Source organism: Phyllobates terribilis, unplaced genomic scaffold (assembly GCF_046119375.1).
Source record: "Phyllobates terribilis strain yellow unplaced genomic scaffold, ASM4611937v1 Scaffold_4625__1_contigs__length_58829, whole genome shotgun sequence".
Classification (NCBI taxonomy): domain Eukaryota; kingdom Metazoa; phylum Chordata; class Amphibia; order Anura; family Dendrobatidae; genus Phyllobates; species Phyllobates terribilis.
Window position 1 is genome coordinate 25,716 of NW_027367375.1, and position 20,458 is coordinate 46,173.

The following is a 20,458-nucleotide window of genomic DNA, read 5'->3' on the forward strand; positions in this document are numbered from 1 at the left end:
CGGCCGCCGCTGCAGCAGGGTCCGCTGAGGCTGATGGTGTTGGTGCAGCTTTTGATAGTATAACCCCCAACGGGTGGGGTATAGCCTCAGGGGGTCAGGTGCAGAGGATGGGGGTTGTGGTGGTGCAGCACAGATGGTAATTAAAGACAGAGTCGGGTTGTGCAGTTTAGGGTATTTACTTACTGCTGATGTTCCGGTCACTCCAGCTTCAAGTGACCACCCGAGCCGTGCTGCGTCCACCAGGTCCTGGATTCAGCCAACCCCCAAGCAAGTCCGGAGCGTGACCCTGAGCCCTCCTTCCTGTCCTGTCTTCTGGCCGTCCCCACCAGGGATCCACCTAGGTCCAGCTCCCTCGGGCCTTCTGTTGGGAAATCCTTGGCCTTGGGTTCCCTGACCCTACGCGTGGTTTGCCTTCAGGGTGGATGTGGTGGGTGGCCGTGGCAGATCCTGCCCACGGCCTCCGGTCTCTGGCTGAGGTGTGCTTTAGCCCCCACCAGTTTGGGATCCGGTACCCTTTTGCCAACTCTTCACCCTGTGTTTGTATGTGGGTTCTCAGAGTTCCTGCTTGTTTTCTCTGGGTCCTTCTGACTCTCCTCTCTCACTCTCTCTGGGCCTGGGGCTGCTCTGCTCCTCTTCTGCTCTCTTCCTCTCCTCTGCAAAGACTCGCTGACTGCCTCCACTCTGACAGACTAACCCTGATCTTAGATGGTGCCCACCTTAAATACTCCCTCTATGTGTGAGCTCAGGTGACCAGCACCCAATGAGCTCCTATCTTTACCCAGGCTGCTCCCCCTATCTGCCCCTACACTACTTGGGATGTACCACCCCCCTCCCACTCCAGCCAGGAACAGACTCGGTCGTACCTGCACATTTCTAAGTGGGAGTACCGTTGGTCTGTTCCTCGGAAATGGGATGTGTGTAGTGCATGCAGCTTTCTGAGCTCAGTCCCACACTCCATCCTTACCCGGGAGTGGAATATCACACCTCTGGGTTGAGGTGCAATACCCCTGTAGCAGCCGAATCCTCAGGGTGCTACATTCCCCCCTGGTAAATCACAGCACGTCCTCGGGCTGTAAGATATAAAACAACACCAAACATACATTTTTGCATAAACAACATAATAAAACATATAAAATAACATATATTATCAGCATCATCATAAAACTTTTCATTTTAATAACATTCTCGTCGCCTCTGGCTCCTCCTCCGGTCACTGTGCAACGTGTGACCGGGTAAAGTGCGACAGTCTTTGGAACTCGTGGCTTTCCTATAAAACCAGTAGGGGGCGCTTTAGGACGCGCAACTATTTACAAGGGATATGGCCGCCCTCAGTCCTCGGCCAGGTATTAGGGAGGAATGACCGCTCTCAGTCCTCGGTCAGTGGGATTTAAGGGATAAACGGGTAAACAGTTCACACTTGCTGGTCCCAACGGGGACTATACTAGCAGCAACAGTTTCTTTGGTACCCCTACGGGTAACTATATACAGCTTCTACTCTGCCGTACTCAACGACGACGTCCTCCTGCTCTTTCTTTGTGGTTACCTTTAGCTTCAGACCCGTCCGGGTCCTCTTGTTCTTCCTCCTCACACCGCAGCTCTTCCTCCGTCAGGCGATGCACATGGAGGGCGTAGGGTCCTTTGGCACACTTGTGCCGGGTGAAGGTGACCTCGTCCCCGATGTAAAGGTCACGACCTCTGTGTCCCTCCGGTAGGTGGGACTCAACGTCTCTCCTGGTCACGAAGACGTCGCCTGGGGTGCGGTGGTCTCGGATGAAGCCCCACCCATGCTGCATGTTAAACTTGATCACAGTCCCGGTGGTGCGGGGACTATGCGCTGCACGGGGGTCTCTCCTGGCCCGGCTCTTCTGCTCCGCGCTCCTTACTTGAGCTTGCTGTTCCCGGACCCGCCTCTCTCTCCGCTCTCTCTCAAAGACCTCGAGCTGCTGCCGGCAGCACTCTGCACGCTCCGCTGCAGCTGCCCGGGTCTCCTGAGTGAACCCCATGAGGTCTTCTCCGGTGGGGTCCCACTCAAACTGCGCTTCTGCTAGCGGGGGCGAGATCCTCTTTACGGGCTTTGGAGCCGGGATCAGGGGTTCATCTAGGGGTCTCCCTTTCCGGAGTCGGGGATGGTGAAACTCCGGTGGCCATATGAAGGGCTGCCCATCCGGGCACGTATGTTGGGCGAACAGGTCCTCACCCAGGTGCGGCACTCTTGGTCTTATGGGCGCGGTGGAAGTGGCGCCCGGGTTGCCCAAGCCTTGCGGCCAGGCCTGGGGCACCTGGAAAGTGAAGGGCACCGTAAGGACGGCGGCGCCCTGGGCTACTTGGCCCTGCGACCAGGCCGGGGGCTCCGCGGAGGTAGGGGGCGCTGTTGGTATTGCGGCGCCCGGGGGTACTAGGCCTTGCGACCAGGCTGGTGGTACTTCCTGCTTGGTCACGCTCGGGGTCGAGGCGTGTGACGTCACAGGGGTCGCGGCTGCGGCTTCCGGTTGAGGCCTAGTCTGTGGCGGTGACGTTGCGGTTACGGGCACGGCAGGGGGTACTTCGGGCTCTGCGACGGGGAGCTGTTGCAGGTACGCGGTTTCCCGGTTTGGGGTAAAGACGTCCCCTTTACCTGCCTCCTTTCGTTCGGCTCCCTTCTCGGCGCCGTCTCCGGCCTTCAGTCCTCCTGCGCCATCCTCAGAGGCGGTCTGTCTCCTCGTCTCGGGTGGCGTGCTCCGCGGACGGGTTCTTGTCCGCTGGGCCATCTCGCGGCTCCACTCTGCCAACGTCTCTCGTTGCACCCGGGCCATCCTCCTTGCGAGGCCCTCCAGAGCGGTCTGCGCACACTCCCGGTCTCGGGGGAGCTGTGCTAGGACCTCCACTAAGCCTAGTGGGGTCGTTGCTTCTAGCAGGCTCCTGACCAACGGGTCGGTGCTGCTCTGCTCTCCTCTCGTTGTCTCCAGCAGGCCTTCTGGAGTGGCGACCGGCAACAGGCTCCTGACCACTGGGTCGGTGCTGCCTGGAGTGGCGGCCCGCATCAGGCTCCTGACCACTGGGTCGGTGCTGCCTGGCTCTCCCTCCATCTCCGGGTAGGCTCTTTCTGGACTCTGCTCCAGGCTTCTTGTCTCCGGGTGCGCTCTCTCCAGACTGCTCCAAGCGACACCCATCTTTGCTCTCTTCTTCTCAGTCCTCCCACTTCGAGGGCGGTCCCGGGGCCACTTGGTGATTGTCAGCTCCAGGGGCAGTTCTTTCACGCTGACAGACACCTCTAGCATCACAGTCTCTGTTGGTGGGGGCGGTTTCCAGTTTTGGCGCCATTTTCGGTCCTGGCCCACGATGGGAGGCGGCCTCTTGCCACCCTCTGGCACGCCCATAATGGCGTCCGCTCTTCCAAGGCGGGAAACCTTTGGAAATGGCGGGAATCGTCTCCCAGTGGCGGGAAACTCTGCAGATGGCGGGAAAACGCTGTTAATGGCGGACAACCGGCGGGAATCGACCTGTGATGGAGTCCGATGGCGGGGACCCTCCGGAACCGGCAGGAGACTTCTTTTTGAGGTAAACTCGTTCTTTTCTTCAGGCACGCAGTACCCGGTTGTTGTGGGCACGTAATCCTGCCGACTACGCCAAAGTTGACGCACCCCCTGGGCCATATTCTTTAGGGGAATACCCGGAGCCGGATCAGATGGGAGTTGTAGTCGCCGAGTGGCAGTGACCCGGTCCGTGCCCAGGGTGTCAAGCTCAGAGTATGTGGCAGTCCTACAGATGTTATAAAGTTCTTTATGTCGACTACGCCACCCGTTGTATTGCGGTCACTACGGCCGCCGCTGCAGCAGGGTCCGCTGAGGCTGATGGTGTTGGTGCAGCTTTTGATAGTATAACCCCCAACGGGTGGGGTATAGCCTCAGGGGGTCAGGTGCAGAGGATGGGGGTTGTGGTGGTGCAGCACAGATGGTAATTAAAGACAGAGTCGGGTTGTGCAGTTTAGGGTATTTACTTACTGCTGATGTTCCGGTCACTCCAGCTTCAAGTGACCACCCGAGCCGTGCTGCGTCCACCAGGTCCTGGATTCAGCCAACCCCCAAGCAAGTCCGGAGCGTGACCCTGAGCCCTCCTTCCTGTCCTGTCTTCTGGCCGTCCCCACCAGGGATCCACCTAGGTCCAGCTCCCTCGGGCCTTCTGTTGGGAAACCCTTGGCCTTGGGTTCCCTGACCCTACGCGTGGTTTGCCTTCAGGGTGGATGTGGTGGGTGGCCGTGGCAGATCCTGCCCACGGCCTCCGGTCTCTGGCTGAGGTGTGCTTTAGCCCCCACCAGTTTGGGATCCGGTACCCTTTTGCCAACTCTTCACCCTGTGTTTGTATGTGGGTTCTCATAGTTCCTGCTTGTTTTCTCTGGGTCCTTCTGACTCTCCTCTCTCACTCTCTCTGGGCCTGGGGCTGCTCTGCTCCTCTTCTGCTCTCTTCCTCTCCTCTGCAAAGACTCGCTGACTGCCTCCACTCTGACAGACTGACCCTGATCTTAGATGGTGCCCACCTTAAATACTCCCTCTATGTGTGAGCTCAGGTGACCAGCACCCAATGAGCTCCTATCTTTACCCAGGCTGCTCCCGCTATCTGCCCCTACACTACTTGGGATGTACCACCCCCCTCCCACTCCAGCCAGGAACAGACTCGGTCGTACCTGCACATTTCTAAGTGGGAGTACCGTTGGTCTGTTCCTCGGAAATGGGATGTGTGTAGTGCATGCAGCTTTCTGAGCTCAGTCCCACACTCCATCCTTACCCGGGAGTGGAATATCACACCTCTGGGTTGAGGTGCAATACCCCTGTAGCAGCCGAATCCTCAGGGTGCTACAATAGCATATGACAAAGAGCTAGTAAAGAGCTCACTGATACCTGTAATAGGAGCCATTGGTGTAACTAGTCCATTCATGACATTCCTTTCCTCCTAAACAGTGAAAGTGCAGACAGCACCTTGGAATAGCAGAGACGTGTAAGCTGTCAGGTACTTGCAGCAGAGTTGATGGTGTTGACCGCACCAGGAGTAGCTGACAGATACTCAGCAGAGTAGAGGGTGCGGAGAGCACTAGGTATAATAGAGCTGAGTTAGCAGTATAAACTGGATGATGGATAGCACTCAGCAGCTAGGTAAATAATCAAGTACCTGGCTGTAGCAGAGCTAAATGTGAAATGTAATATGTGATATGTCGCTGCCATACTCACCTATTGCCTATAAGCTTGCCTTTTGTACTTATATGCCAACTAGAACCTATTGAGGGCATCCAGCAGCTCAGACTTTTTGCCCATTCATATAGCAATATGAAGACTAAAGCAGTTATTCATTTGAATATATTGACAGCTATCAGAAGGCATACAGTGACTGACTGCATTCAAGCAAATCTCTTTAGACATTTTAAAATATTAATTATGACTAAATGTTTTTTATTCTTTTATTGTTTTCAGGTGAAGACTGGATGAGATGGTTCCATACGAATCTCCTTTCATCTCCTTATCATGAAGTAGCAGATAATCAATCACAGATTGGAAAAAGCAGCACTGGACAAACACTTGATAAAATATTATCGTCTTCTGAATGTGGAAAAAAGAAATCTAATCGTCACAAAGATGAAAGACAATATTCTTGTTCAGAATGCGGGAGGTGTTTTACCCAGAAATCAAATCTTGTTGTACATCAGAGAATTCACACAGGGGAGAAGCCGTATTCATGTTCAGAGTGTGGGAAATGTTTTACCCAGAAATCAGATCTTGTTGGACATCAGAGAATTCACACAGGAGAGAAGCCGTTTTCATGTATTAAATGTGGGAAGCGTTTTGCTCATAGATCGAATATTACAGAACATTTGAGAACTCACACAGGGGAGAAGCCGTTCTCCTGCTCAGAATGTAACAAAAGTTTCATTAGTAAATCAGATCTTGTTAAACATCAGAGACGGCACACAGGGGAGAGGCCATATTCATGTCCTGAGTGTGGAAAAGGATTTGTGCAAAAGTCAAAACTTATAAATCATCTAGGAATTCACACTGGGGAGAAGCCGTTTTCTTGCTCTGAATGTGGGAAATGCTTTTTGGCTAAAGGTCATCTTGAGAGACATCAGAAAAGCCACACCGGGGAGAAGCCGTTTTCATGTGTGACATGTGGAAAATGCTATATGCGTAAGGAAGATCTCAAGATACATCAGAGAGTTCACACAGGGGAGAAGCCGTACTCCTGTCCTAAATGTTAAAAGTCTTTTAGTCAGAAATCACATTTTAATGAACATCTAAGAAGTCACACAGTAAAGAAGCCGTTTTCATGCTCAGAATGTGGGAAATGTTTTACCCATAAAGCCATTCTTCTTGAACATCTGAGAACGCACACAGGGGAAAGGCCATTTTCATGCTCGGAATGTGGGAAATGTTTTAACCGTAAATCATACCTTGTTAAACATCAGAAGTTACACAAGGGAGAAGACATATTAATGTTCACATTGTAAGACACTTGGCAGGTGTATGGCTCCGCTGTCTCAAGTTGCCTTACAGAAAACCAATACAGAAAACCATTACTGCTCAGATTTTGGGTTTGATCTCTGATATAGTGAACATCAGGGGTTTATATTAGTAAAATAGGATAAATCTTTTCCCAGTACTCATGTAAGAAACACAGATATCAAAAACTACTATGAATATATGTAACATAGATTACTGCAAGCAACTTCATAGTCAAGAAATTCTAGTCCGCTCTTCATTGTAGACTTGCTTTACGTCAGACACATTCGTAGTATTTTTTTGTACATCCTCAGATCGGAAGAGACAAGAAACAAAAATCTTGAAACTTTAACGCAGCTGTTTTTATCGTGACCCTGACGCCATCAAATTAAAGTAAGAATCACGTGAGAAGATGTCTCGGTGCCTGTTCTCATAAGGGCCTGACCTGCCAAAAATAGAAAAGGGAACAATATTTCCTAGAATTCTACCCAACGAAACTCATACTCATCTAATGTCAGTGTCTATGACACCACAATAATAAAATCACAAAGGAATAATGGTCTTCATTATATGTATTTTATCGAAGACTTGGCCCTACACACATGATACTAGTGACTACCTCTTGAAGGTCATCAAGAGAATGCCAAGAGTGCGCAAAGCAGTCATCAAAGCAAAAGGTGGCTACTGTGAAGAACCTAGAATATAAGACATATTTTCAGTTGTTTCACACTTTTTTGTTAAGTATATAATTCCACATGTGGTAATTCATAGTTTTGATGCCTTCAGTGTGAATGTACAATTTTCATAGTCATGAAAATACAGAAAAATCTTTAAATGAGAAGGTGTGTCCAAACTTTTGGTCTGTACCGTATATAGCAGAGGGGAGTGGCCAACACTGAACAGGTTGGAGAGCTCCAGGACATCAACTGAACTGATTACCCCTTGTGCTGCCAGCAAGGGAAAAACTTGCACTGTTTAATAAGAGAGTGAAACAGTTCTAATCAGTGCAAGAGTTCGTGAAGCGGCCGCCACGCTCTTCTGGCCCCTCTCTGTCGTGGCATTCCCGTGGCAGCCAACTTGTAAGAAGTGCCTGGATAACTTTTTGTACCACATTTTTGTTTCCGCACGGCTCTCTAAGGCTTCACAACTTGACCAGTAAGATCAAGCCCTCCCTTGTTCTTATTGAACCTTTTTTGGGTCACTGTAGAGGTACCTCGTACAAGGGTCAGGGTGCTGCCATTTTCCCGTGTTGTGGTCAAGATATAGACATCCCTCTTGTCTCTAAGCATGTTGTCGCAACATTGGGCTCTGCACTCGTTTTTCCAAGCAATTGCCTGGTTAGTGATCTCACAAGGCCTCTCTAGATGTTGCACACAGTACCACATACTTAAAGGGAATGCTGAGGGAAGAGGGAGATGCTGGTGTAGAAATTATCTATGTAGAAGTAGAAACCCTGGTCCGGTAAAAGACGCACCAAATCCTACACAATTTTCCCACTTGCTCCAAGGTTAGGGGGTTAATCGGGGGGGCATTCATTCAAAAACCATGTGTGTGCACTATGACCTACAGTCCCACACATTGTACACTTTCATTTCATAACCTGTTACCGGGCAGCAGTAGCGCACCGCCAATGTCAGCAGACTACGTGCACCCCCTCCCCCGCCAGGCATAACTTTTCAACTGTATCTGCATCATGGATGCCGATTCAATTTAAAGCAATGATGGAACAGGACACCATCAGCTGCCTGTAGACTCCAGCTAATTTGGCGCTGCAGTGATCCATCAGGGACCCAGTGAAGAAATCCTCCAGGAGCACATCTATGGGATCTATCACAGCATAAACAGGCACATTTGCCTCTCAGGGTCTCCAGAAAGCTGGGTGTTGTTATGTACTGTGTAACCTGCCAATCTGATGATACTTGTTGTTAAATATTAATTACAGATATTCATTTTATTCTTAATTCTGAACCATACATTGCATAAGATTGCATCAGCCATCGTGCTAGGGTTCTTTTAGCTGACATCACAAAGTGCTATTTTTGGTATTTTTAGCACAGTGCCATATATGATGAACAGATGCTATGAGGGGGCTATATAACCCCATGTTAGAGACAGGGTGAGGCTCTTGCACTACACATGACACCAGAAGGAGGATCTACGTGTGAAGGAAGGAGAAGACAGCTCTTTGGTCTTGGCCATGGTGGAGAGGTTGGAGTGTGATTGAGTGTGTGGACAGGTGTCCTAAAGAAACACTAACAGCTCTGTGAGAGTCAGAATTCTTGCTGGTTGGTAATACAATAAAATGCAAATTAATTAAGTAAAATCATACAATGTGATTATCTGGATTATTTTTAGATTCTGTCTCTCACAGGTGAAGCGACCTACGATACAAATTACAGACCCCTCCATTCTTTTTTAGGTGGGAAAACCTGCAAAATCGTCCGTGTATCAAATACTTATTCTCCCCACTGTATTTATAACACTGGGATAATGGTATATTGTACGAGCCGTCAGTACGATGGCTTCTGCCACAAATCCCCCATCTCCTCTGTCCCTGAGCTCAGGAGGAGCAGCCGGCTGCTGCCACCATGTGTAATACTGCGAGTCCTGGTAACTAGGAGACTCCCACCAACAAGATGGCTGCGCTCACTGCAGGGACAGGACGTCTGCGGACGAAACCTGCCCCTTCCAGGCAGCAGAGCACATGGCGGTGACTCCCTGCAGTGAGGTGGGGGTCATGCTGTATTATACTCTGTGAGGAGGTGCAAAGGATGCTGGGGGTTGTAGTTTACAGGTTGCAGGAAATGCTGCTGCAGAACTGAGGAGAATGGAGGCGACAAATCTCATCACAAAGCCAGGGAAGCTCATAGTAAACCTCGGAGGACGCAGTGACCGCAGCTCCGGTATATTTTGCTTTTTCTTCCTCGCCTCTCCTCCTCTTCACTCTCCTGTCAGTAGAGGACAGGACGGGGGGTGGTGTCGGCCTTGGGCTGAATGGCTCCTCACACCATTTCTTTCCCCAGGATACATGCTTGGGTAGATAACTAACTTTTAGGCCTCGTTTAGTATTTGGTCAGTATCTGACATCAGTATTTGAAGCCATAACCAGGTGAGGAACAATCAGAGGAAAAGTATAATAGAAGCCCGTCACCTCTTCTGCATTATCACCCACTGCTGATTAAGGCTTACAAATACTGACCGAATACTGACCGTGTGAACGTGGCCTTACATCCCAGGAATGTTGATTCAGGTTCCTCCATTTCCGGTGCTTTTTCCCTCAGTGATGGTGTGCAGAGAGTGTATTGCTGTGCGCACTGGTCACTCCGGTGGCGTCACGTGTCCACATCTGTGACCTGCTGGATCACGCCGCGTCCTCTGTGGAGCCGAGGTCACTTTCTCAGTGTAAGGGTCTGTGCCCAGTGCCCACTGTCAGGAGCCGCCCGGGCCCCGACGCTGCGGAACAGCTGCGCGCCGTCCACCCTCATTTTATGCAAATGAGCCGCTGCAATTTTTTTATTTTTTTCTCGTGGACTTTCATTATTGACGTCAGTGTATGGGGGGAGCGGGCATGCGGACCCGCAGGGAAACTGACATGCTGCAGGTCTGAAGGACGCACCTCGGGTCAGTTTCCGCGGATGATCCACAGGTGAACGGAGACGCATAGTGGACATGGGATTTCTACACATCCATCCACTGCTGTAACATCTGGACGCTGCGGCTTTGACGCTGTATAGACACGCAGCGTCAAACCCGCAGCTGCTCCTGACTGTCTGCACATACCCTAAGTCTATGGGACGTAGACTGAGGCCAGAGAGCTTAATCTGATTCTCAAAGACGTGAGAACATGGAGAAAGTGACCTCCGCTCCACACAGAGGACACGGCGTGATCCAGCAGGTCACAGATGTGGACACGTGACGCCGGAGCGACCAGAACAGTGCCGGGAATGGCAGAACACAGAGACTTATAATGGACTTAATAGTGCGCTGCTTTGTAGGTTACCAGCCCGATACAATATGTTGTACCCACAGTACATTACCGCACACACACACAGCTCTGCTACATAAACAACTCTGCTACATGAACACACACAGCTCTGTATCAACATGCAATTCTGCAAACTCAACATACTCAGCTCTGCTACATCAACACAAACAACTCTGCTACACGAACACACACACAGCTCTGTATCAACATGCAATTCTGCAAACTCAACACACAGCTCTGCTACATGAACACACACAGCTCTGTATCAACATGCAATTCTGCAAACTCAACACTCAGCTCTGCTACATGAACACACACACAACTGAGCTAAATCAACACACATAATCAGCTCTGCTGTATACACACACAGGTAGCAGAGCTGGTTTGGTGACTCTATTGTATATTCGCACCTCCTATTTATAAGAAAGGCCTTATTCACACAATGCATAAATGTTGCATTTTCTTTTGCTGATTTGTGTAGAAAATCTGCTGCGTTTAACAGAACGGATGAGATTTCATTGGGTCTCGTGCTCGCTGTGCGTCTACGCTGTTTTATTGTGCATTGTTTTTCTATAGGCTTCTATTAGGAGCATGTGAAAAGTGTAGAGCAGAATCAAAGCAGCTCTACTATAAAAACGCTGCTGACAATCAGAACCGAAAATGTGATAAGGGAGAAAATGCAGAAAAAAAACGCAACAAAAAAAAATGAAATAATCAGAAAAGCTTGTAGTGACGTAGTGCGGAGCGCACACCGGGAACAATCAGAGAACAAGCAACAGAAATACCGCAGCATCAGGTGAAGCTGCTCGCACAGCGCGGACAGTCAGTCAATGATTACTGGGCGCTGACCGCCATCCATCCGGGAAAACCGGGAGACGACTAAAGGGGACCTCCAAAAATAACAAGGATCTGACTCTAAATGTCTCACTCTCTAACTACTCTAATGCTGGAGCTTGTAGTCCTCTCCTGTCTGCAGTATAAGGGGGAGGGGATCAGATGATTTCAAGGAAATGCTGGAGCTTGTAGTCCTCTCCTGTCTGCAGTATAAGATGGGGGGATCAGATGATGTCGGGGGCATGCTGGAGCTTGTAGTCCTCTCCTGTCTGCAGTATAAAGGGGGAGGAGATCAGATGATGTCGGGGGCATGATGGAGCTTGTAGTCCTCTCCTGTCTGCAGTATAAGGGGGGGAGGGGATGAGATGATGGGGGCATGCTGGAGCTTGTAGTCCTCTCCTCCGGTTAACAAATAGATCCTTCGCAGCCTGTGGTTCTCTGATGAAGCCCCACCCGGCGTCCAGGTCGAACTTCACGACAGTCCCTTCTGCGCGGGGACTGGGTGTGGCTGTCTTTGCCTTGCGGGCCCGGGTCTTCTCCTCCATGTTACAGGCCTCCATTTTCTCCTAGCGAACGGGTGCACCGCTCCTTCTCCAGTTGAAGGAGTTCCCACCGGCAATGCTCCTCTCAGCGTGCGGCCTCCTTTTGGATCTCCCGAGGAAAACCCATCAGGTCACCCGCCGGGTTATCCCAATGGAATTGGTCTCCCTCTTCCCTCTGGGCAACCAAGGGTGTGGGAGCGAGCATCAGAGGGCGGCTCTGGTCCTCGACCTCCTCGGACCAATCCAAAGTCGCGCGTCCGTACACCCATTCAGGTGTGGGGGCAGGTGGCTCCTGTAGGGGGCCTAGGAGCAGGTCGGCGTCGTGAGCGCCCGGGGACGGAGGTTCCTGCTGGGGGCCTAGGAGCAGGTCGGCGTCGTGTGCGCCCGGGGAAGGAGTTTCCTGCAGGGTGACCAAGAACGGATCGGCTCCAGCGGCGTCCGGGACAGGGATATCGCTCCTTCCTGCTCCCGCAATCTCTTCAGCTCTGCCCGACACCCCCTGGTCCAGGAGCAGCTCCGCCGGGGCTGGGGCGCTGCCGGTCACATGCAGCGCAGACTGCTGCCGGGTTAACATCTTCTCCAGGAGCTCAGCTCTCCAGACGGCAACAGCAGCTCGCTGGGCCTCCTCCATTCTCCTGCCCAGTTCTTGCACCTCGTCTCGGAGGAACCCCGTATCCTCCAGGGACAGCTTCATTAATATCCCCTCCAGGGTGAGGGGTGACGTACTTGGCTGCAGGCCACAGCCCGGAGTCTGAGGCTGATCTCCGTCCATCTTGCCTGCCGGGTGCGGTCTGTCTAGCCTGCTGGAGACTCCGCCCTGTCTCCAAGGTCTCTCTTCTCCTCTCCCGTTTCTGGGGCGGTCCCATGGCTGCTTGCTGTCGGCCACACCTGGGGACAGCCTCCCCAGACTGATGGAAAGGTCTAGGTATATGGCCACAGGTGCATGGGGCGGGTTGCGCTTTTGGCGCCATTCTGGGACCCGGCCCACGATGGGAGGCTTCTTGTCGTCCTTGATCACGCACATAATGGCGCCCGTTCTTCTTGGGCGGGCGCCACATTCAGTATACAACACAGTCTCTAGGCGCACAATACCCGGTTACAACGGGTGGGTTCATATCCTGTTCGTGACGCCAAGTTGACGCGCCCCCTGGTCCGTGGGGTACTCGGTGCTGGGTCGATCGGTGCAGGGGCTGTCACAGTGATAATAATTCTAGGACACAGTGGGGTGCAGTCTTCAGATTTACTCACAGTTGTTGAACTCCAGGCTACCAGGACCAGGGTAATCTCCCACATCGTCCTGCATTCACCAAGGAAGGGGTTCAGCAATCTCTCAAGTAACTCAGGAGTACTTAAACGGGACCCTGTTATATGTGCCTTCTTTGGTCATCTTCCTGCGCTGGCTCTCACCCTCCTGCCCTGCGCCTCACAATCAGTGTCCCAAGCCAGTAGCCTCGGATCTTGTCGGGCGACCTGCAGTCCCCTAGACCCTCTGTGGCTACCTTTTCGGCGATGTAATTGTGGTGGTTGGCAGCTGCACCTTGCAAGTACAGCAGCCTCTGGTTTCTAGCTAAGCCTTGTAGTTCTCCACTAGTTTAGGGGCCAGTCCTCTCTGCGGCCTGATCCCTCCACGTCCTGGTAGTTTTGGGCGCACGGGTGGCATCCGCACTCCCCGTGCCCCTAGGATCCCCTCACTCCTGGAGCCTTCCTCTGCTCCCTTTCTTTTCAGCCTTTCCTCCTGGGCCTCTCAACTCAGGCCCGCTCCTCCTGAGCAGAGCTCCTCCAGAGCTCCTGCTCCACACACACTCTCCTCACTGTTCTGACCACTCCCAAGATGGCTCCCCTTTTTATACTCCTACTCAAGTGCTTCCCTGTACTTCTTCCTCCACCTACACCCACTATATGATTCCACCCTCCAGCTAGGGACCAGGGATTGTGCTCTCCCTTAGGAGCAATCTCGTCCTTCCCTCTGAAGTGGAGTGTAATGGATGCTCGTGTTAGGGTCCTGGACAGCACTCTATCCTTACCTGAGAGTGAGATACCACACCTCTGGATGAGATGCAGTACCTCTGTGGCAACTGAACCCGCAGGGGCGCCACAGATGCATGTTAAAGAGCACGTTCGCTCTGTCGGCAACATAATAGTTTTTGGCCTTGTCGGCGCATATGTCTGAATCCTGTTTCTTGGGGGGCTTGGAGGTAAGCCCCGACGGGGCCACTGAATGGGAGTCTAAACCCAATATTTAAACTGAATGCTCTGAATGATGTACAATTAGAGGAGAACGATATTCCCAAAATCACAATCTGATTTTATAATAATGTACACACATATTTATTAATTTGTGCCAATATAACTCATTTTTAAATCTGCCTATTTTGCACATATCACCCGAAAGGCTACTCTTCCAGGCTCTATTTACCCTCTAGTTGTCATTGGGTCAGGCCTGCTGTAGTTTATTCTACCTTTAGATTACTGTATGCTTTCCTAAATTCCTTCGGTGCACTTTTTGCTTCTGTACACAATCCTGTTAGCCCAATTTTACCTACTGCCATCTACGTCAGTTTCTGCCTGTTCTGTTAGATGGTGTCAAGCAGAGCTCATCTCTCCGACACGACTCCACATCACATCTTGTAGGATTGTGTTAGGAAAGAGTGTCAAAGGCAGATGACAAGTCTAGAAGAATAAATACATCCTTCCCGAATTTCGCTCTCAATCCTCCTTTTCATTCCTCCAGTTCCCTTTAGGGCACAAGCCAACTAAAGTTTTCTTTGAAAAACAATGACCCTACTCATCGATGACCCTCCGAGGATGGAGCAGGACAGAAGCCACATGGCTGCTCAGATATTAGACCTCACCCTGGAGATAATCTACTGGATCACTGGAGAGGTGAGAGCTTCACATCACATCACTCTGATCTCTAGGAATAAAGCAGAGAAATGACGGGAAAGGTGAAGGATCCTTAGAATAGATGTAGTGATCGGCGTCTCCCCATACACAGGATCACACAGTAGTGAAGACGTCGTCTGGGGAGTGTGTGACCCCCCGTGTGTCAGGAGGGCGGAGCAGGACCCCGAGTGACATCACTGAGCCTCCACCTCATTCACTGATACATGAGCAGAAGATCCTAGAACTGACCCACAGGATCACTGAGCTGCTGAGCGGAGAGGTGAGCGCTGCCGGGAATGCTGGGACATTATATAATAACGCCAGGGGAGGGGTCTGCTAATGACCGGTCATTGTGTGTGTCAGGTTCCTATAAGGTGTCAGGACGTCACCGTCTATTTCTCCATGGAGGAGTGGGAGTATTTAGAAGGACACAAGGATCTGTACAAGGACGTCATGATGGAGGATCACCAGCCCCTCACATCTCCGGGTAAGAGGAGACCGTCCTGATTATAGAGGAGAGGCCGGGTCTGAGGTCACCTAGACTCCCCCATCATCTGATCATCACATGTAGACGATGTATTCAGTCCTGTGTATATTTCCTATAGATGGGTCCAGTCCGAGAAATCCACCAGAGAGAAGTCCCAGTCCTCTATATTCCCAGGATCGTCCAGAGGAGAAGCAGAATGTCCTCCTGGATCATCAGGTAGATGGAGCTGAGATTTCTGGAAATCCTCTATAGACCGATGTAATGAATCTTTGACATAACCTTCTGAAGCAGTAGTGAAACATAGGCGCCATGTCGGCTGGGGTTGGTGGCGGCTACAAATGGTTTCTGGTTTTATAAAAGATAGTGATACCATCAGATTGGATATCCACTTTGATGGATATTCAGCGAGGATAAATGTATAATTCTGCGATTTAGATGGAAGCAACAGCACAATGCCACGGGTGAATGTCAATTCTGTCTGATATTCACTTTAGGAGATCCTTCTTTTAGGTCAAGTTGGCTCATGACTTCTAGTGTTTTTTACCGTCAGCTAATATGACATAAACTAATGTTAGTCTTTTTTCTTGATAATTCAAGTACAGAGGAGTTATGGTTCTCACCAAATGATGAAAACTTCTTTATTTCCTTGAATCCAGAGTACAAACTGGACTAAAAGAAGGAAAACACGCAGCACTCAGCCAAGACGAGAAAGTGACTCTAGATGTGAAGGCCATAGCCGGAGTGCTGCGTGTCCTCCTTGTTTTATTCTAATTTGTACTCTGGATTCCATAAAGTCGATAAGTTTTCATCAGCTGACTCCTCCAAGTATTGCAGACCACCTTTCTCTATATTGGAATTTTGTTTCTCTAATGTCTTATGTTGGATCCTTGCAGGAAAGTCATGGTGGAACGATGAATGGACACGAAAAACCCTTATCCATGTTGGTGAATGGTAAGAGCCTTTCATAAATTTCGTGTTTTGTTCCTCTTGTATAATTTACAGACTGAGTTAATCTAAAACATCCTCCATAATATCCAATGGAGGAGATGTACATGACAGGAAACTTTCTGATCTTACTGAATTCCTCGTCCAGTGAGTTGGGTCAGTTGATATCAACATGTTCTTTTACTACAAGGCTCCGAGAAATATTATCTGTGATTTTTCAGGCCAGGGATGTAGACTGTATTGAGAAAAAAATTGGGCACAAGTCTTAATTAATAATTTAGGGTTTTTCATTCAGTCCCATAGCTCCCCAGGGTATAACATCCAGCCCCATTGCCATAGCATATGGCAAAGAGCTAGTAAAGAGCTCACTGATACCTGTAATAGGAGCCATTGGTGTAACTAGTCCATTCATGACATTCCTTTCCTCCTAAACAGTGAAAGTGCAGACAGCACCTTGGAATAGCAGAGACGTGTAAGCTGTTAGGTACTTGCAGCAGAGTTGATGGTGTTGACCGCACCAGGAGTAGCTGACAGATACTCAGCAGAGTAGAGGGTGCGGAGAGCACTAGGTATAGTAGAGCTGAGTTAGCAGTATAAACTGGATGATGGATAGCACTCAGCAGCTAGGTAAATAATCAAGTACCTGGCTGTAGCAGAGCTAATGTGAAATGTGATATGTCGCTGCCATACTCACCTATTGCCTATAAGCTTGCCTTTTGTACTTATATGCCAACTAGAACCTATTGAGGGCATCTGGCAGCTCAGACTTTTTGCCCATTCATATAGCAATATGAAGACTAAAACAGTTATTCATTTGAATATATTGACAGCTATCAGAAGGCATACCGTGACTGACTGCATTCAAGCAAATCTCGTTAAGAATTTTAAAATATTAATTATGACTAAATGTTTTTTATTTTTTTTTGTTTTCAGGTGAAGACTGGATGAGATGGTCCCATACGAATCTCCTTTCATCTCCTTATCATGAAGTAGCAGATAATCAATCACAGATTGGAAAAAGCAGCACTGGACAAACACTTGATAAAATATTATCGGCTTCTGAATGTGGAAAAAAGAAATCTAATCGTCACAAAAATGAAAGACAATATTCTTGTTCAGAATGCGGGAAATGTTTTACCCAGAAATCAGATCTTGTTGTACATCAGAGAATTCACACAGGGGAGAAGCCGTATTCATGTTCAGAGTGTGGGAAATGTTTTACCCAGAAATCAAATCTTGTTGTACATCAGCGAATTCACACAGGGGAGAAGCCGTATTCATGTTCAGAGTGTGGGAAATGTTTTACTCAGAAATCAGATCTTGTTGTACATCAGCGAATTCATACAGGAGAGAAGCCGTTTTCATGTACTAAATGTGGGAAGCGTTTTGCTCACAGATCGAATATTATAGAACATTTGAGAACTCACACAGGGGAGAAGCCGTTCTCCTGCTCGGAATGTAACAAAAGTTTCATCAGTAAATCAGATCTTGTTAAACATCAGAGACAACACACAGGGGAGAGGCCATATTCATGTCCTGAGTGTGGAAAAGGATTTATGCAAAAGTCGAAACTTATAAATCATCTAGGAATTCACACCGGGGAGAAGCCGTTTTCTTGCTCTGAATGTGGGAAATGCTTTTTGGCTAAAGGTCATCTTGAGAGACATCAGAAAAGCCACACCGCGGAGAAGCCGTTTTCTTGCTCTGAATGTGGGAAATGCTTCATTGTTAAAGATCGGCTTAAGAGACATCAGATAAGCCACACCGGGGAGAAGCCATTTTCATGTGTGACATGTGGAAAATGCTATATGCGTAAGGAAGATCTCAAGATACATCAGAGAGTTCACACAGGGGAGAAGCCGTACTCCTGTCCTGAATGTTAAAAGTCTTTTAGTCAGAAATCACATTTTAATGAACATCTAAGAAGTCACACAGGGGAGAAGCCGTTTTCATGCTCTGAATGCGGGAAATGTTTTACCCATAAAGCCATTCTTCTTAAACATCTGAAAACGCACACGGGGGAAAGGCCATTTTCATGCTCGGAATGTGGGAAATGTTTTACCCATAAAGCCATTCTTCTTCAACATCTGAGAACGCACACAGGGGAAAGGCCGTTTTCATGCTCGGAATGTGGGAAATGTTTTAACCGTAAATCATACCTTGTTAAACATCAGAAGTTACACAAGGGAGAAGACATATTAATGTTCACATTGTAAGACACTTGGCAGGTGTATGGCTCTGCTGTCTCAAGTTGCCTTACAGAAAACCAATACAGAAAACCATTACTGCTCAGATTTTGGGTTTGATCTCTGATATAGTGAACATCAGGGGTTTATATTAGTAAAATAGGAAAATCTTTTCCCGGTACTCGTGTAAGAAACACAGATATCAAAAACTACTATCAATATATGTAACATAGATTACTGCAAGCAACTTCATAGTCAAGAAATTCTAGTCCGCTCTTCGTTGCAGACTTGCTTTACGTCAGACACATTCGTAGTATTTTTTTTGTATATCCTCAGATAGGAAGAGACAAGAAACAGAAATCTTGAAACTTTAACGCAGCTGTTTTTATCGTGACCCTGACGCCATCAAATTAAAGTAAGAATCACTGCCAAAAATAGAAAAGGGAACAATATTTCCTAGAATTCTACCCAACGAAATTCATACTCATCTAAGGTCAGTGTCTATGACACCACAATAATAAAATCACAAAGGAATAATGGTCTTCATTATATGTATTTTATCGAAGACTTGGCCCTACACACATGATACTAGTGACTACCTCTTGAAGGTCATCAAGAGAACGCCAAGAGTGCGCAAAGCAGTCATCAAAGCAAAAGGTGGCTACTTTGAAGAACCTAGAATATAAGACATATTTTCAGTTGTTTCACACTGTTTTGTTAAGTATATAATTCCACATGTGGTAATTCATAGTTTTGATGCCTTCAGTGTGAATGTACAATTTTCATAGTCATGAAAATACTGAAAAATCTTTAAATGAGGTGTGTCCAAACTTTTGGTCTCTACTGTATATAGCTGTTAAATATTAATTATGCATATTCATTCTATTCTGAGTTCTATACATTGCACAAAGATTGCATCAGCCATCGTTTTTAGTTGACATGCGTCATTTGTGTGTGTATTTTTAGTTGACTACCATATGTAGAATGACAGGTGCTATAAAACTCATGCTGGAAAAGCAGGGGGCTCTCTCGCTCTTCCCATCCCACAAGACACAGAAGAAGGATCTGCATGCTGAGAAGCAGTTGACATGTAGGCCCGGACACGTGCTGGACAAAGACGTGATTTACCAGCCAGGATTTCAGGAAAAGATGGGTGAATCTCAGCAATTAAGCTAATTATGGACAGATGGACAATTACTTAATAATAGTGTTGAGCGATACCTTCCGATATCGGGAAATATCGGATCGGATTGGATCGGACCGATACCCAAAAAGTATCGGATATCGCCGATTCCGATACCGGAGCCCAATGCAAGTCAATGGGACAGAAATATCGGAATAAAAATAAACCCTTTCTTTCCATGTAGGTTAATTCTACATGAAGGAAAACAACTAAGAATAATGTAGAATGTATTGGGGGAGACAATAAAGGCATAGAGGTTTAGCCCAATCAAATGGAATAGCAGGAATTAATATTTTTTTTAAGACGTTCTGAGTTACGGAAATATTGACTATGTTAAGTTTTTTTATATTTTGTCAGATATTTATGTTTCACTACTTCCATGCTCTTCACCTTCTTTTTTACTTCTCCCACACTTTCTCCTTCATCATCCTCAGCATCAGCATCTTTTTCATCAACATCTTCTTCTTCTTCACCTTCTTCATCTTCTTCTTCTTCACCTTCTTCGTATTATTCTTTTTTTTTACATGCTTCATATTCTTCTTATTCAACTATTATTCTTCTTCATATTCTACTTCTTCATCTTCTTCATATTCTTCTTCTTCATCATATTCTTATTTGTGACAGGCATTCCTGCAGTTGTTATCTATAAAAGTTTGAACATTACACCTTTCGTTCTGCCCGTCACAAAAGATTTACAACAGGATTTGTCCGCGTTCAGTTTGGCCTGCAGCAGCAGGTCTTTTCCAGGGGCACCACGAGGAGGAACGGACTCACCCCCATACACTGCTTAGTCATCTTCTGCTTATAATTTAGATAATATCTTTTGCTCTGATTTTTAGTCTTATGCTTAATGTCCTTCCGCTTTTTGTTCTGCAGCTTCTTGTACTTCTGCTTCTTGGTTTTCTGTCTTTTGTTCTTCTGTATCTTGGTGGTTGTCTTCTTGTTCTTT

The 20,458-nt window shown here is 48.2% G+C and overlaps 1 pseudogene; it reads left to right on the forward strand.

Moving 5' to 3' along the window:
* The window catches only part of LOC141249489 (uncharacterized), a 29,197-nt pseudogene extending 9,255 nt beyond the window's left edge, over positions 1 to 19,942 (forward strand).
* The last annotated feature ends 516 nt before the right edge of the window (positions 19,943 to 20,458 follow it).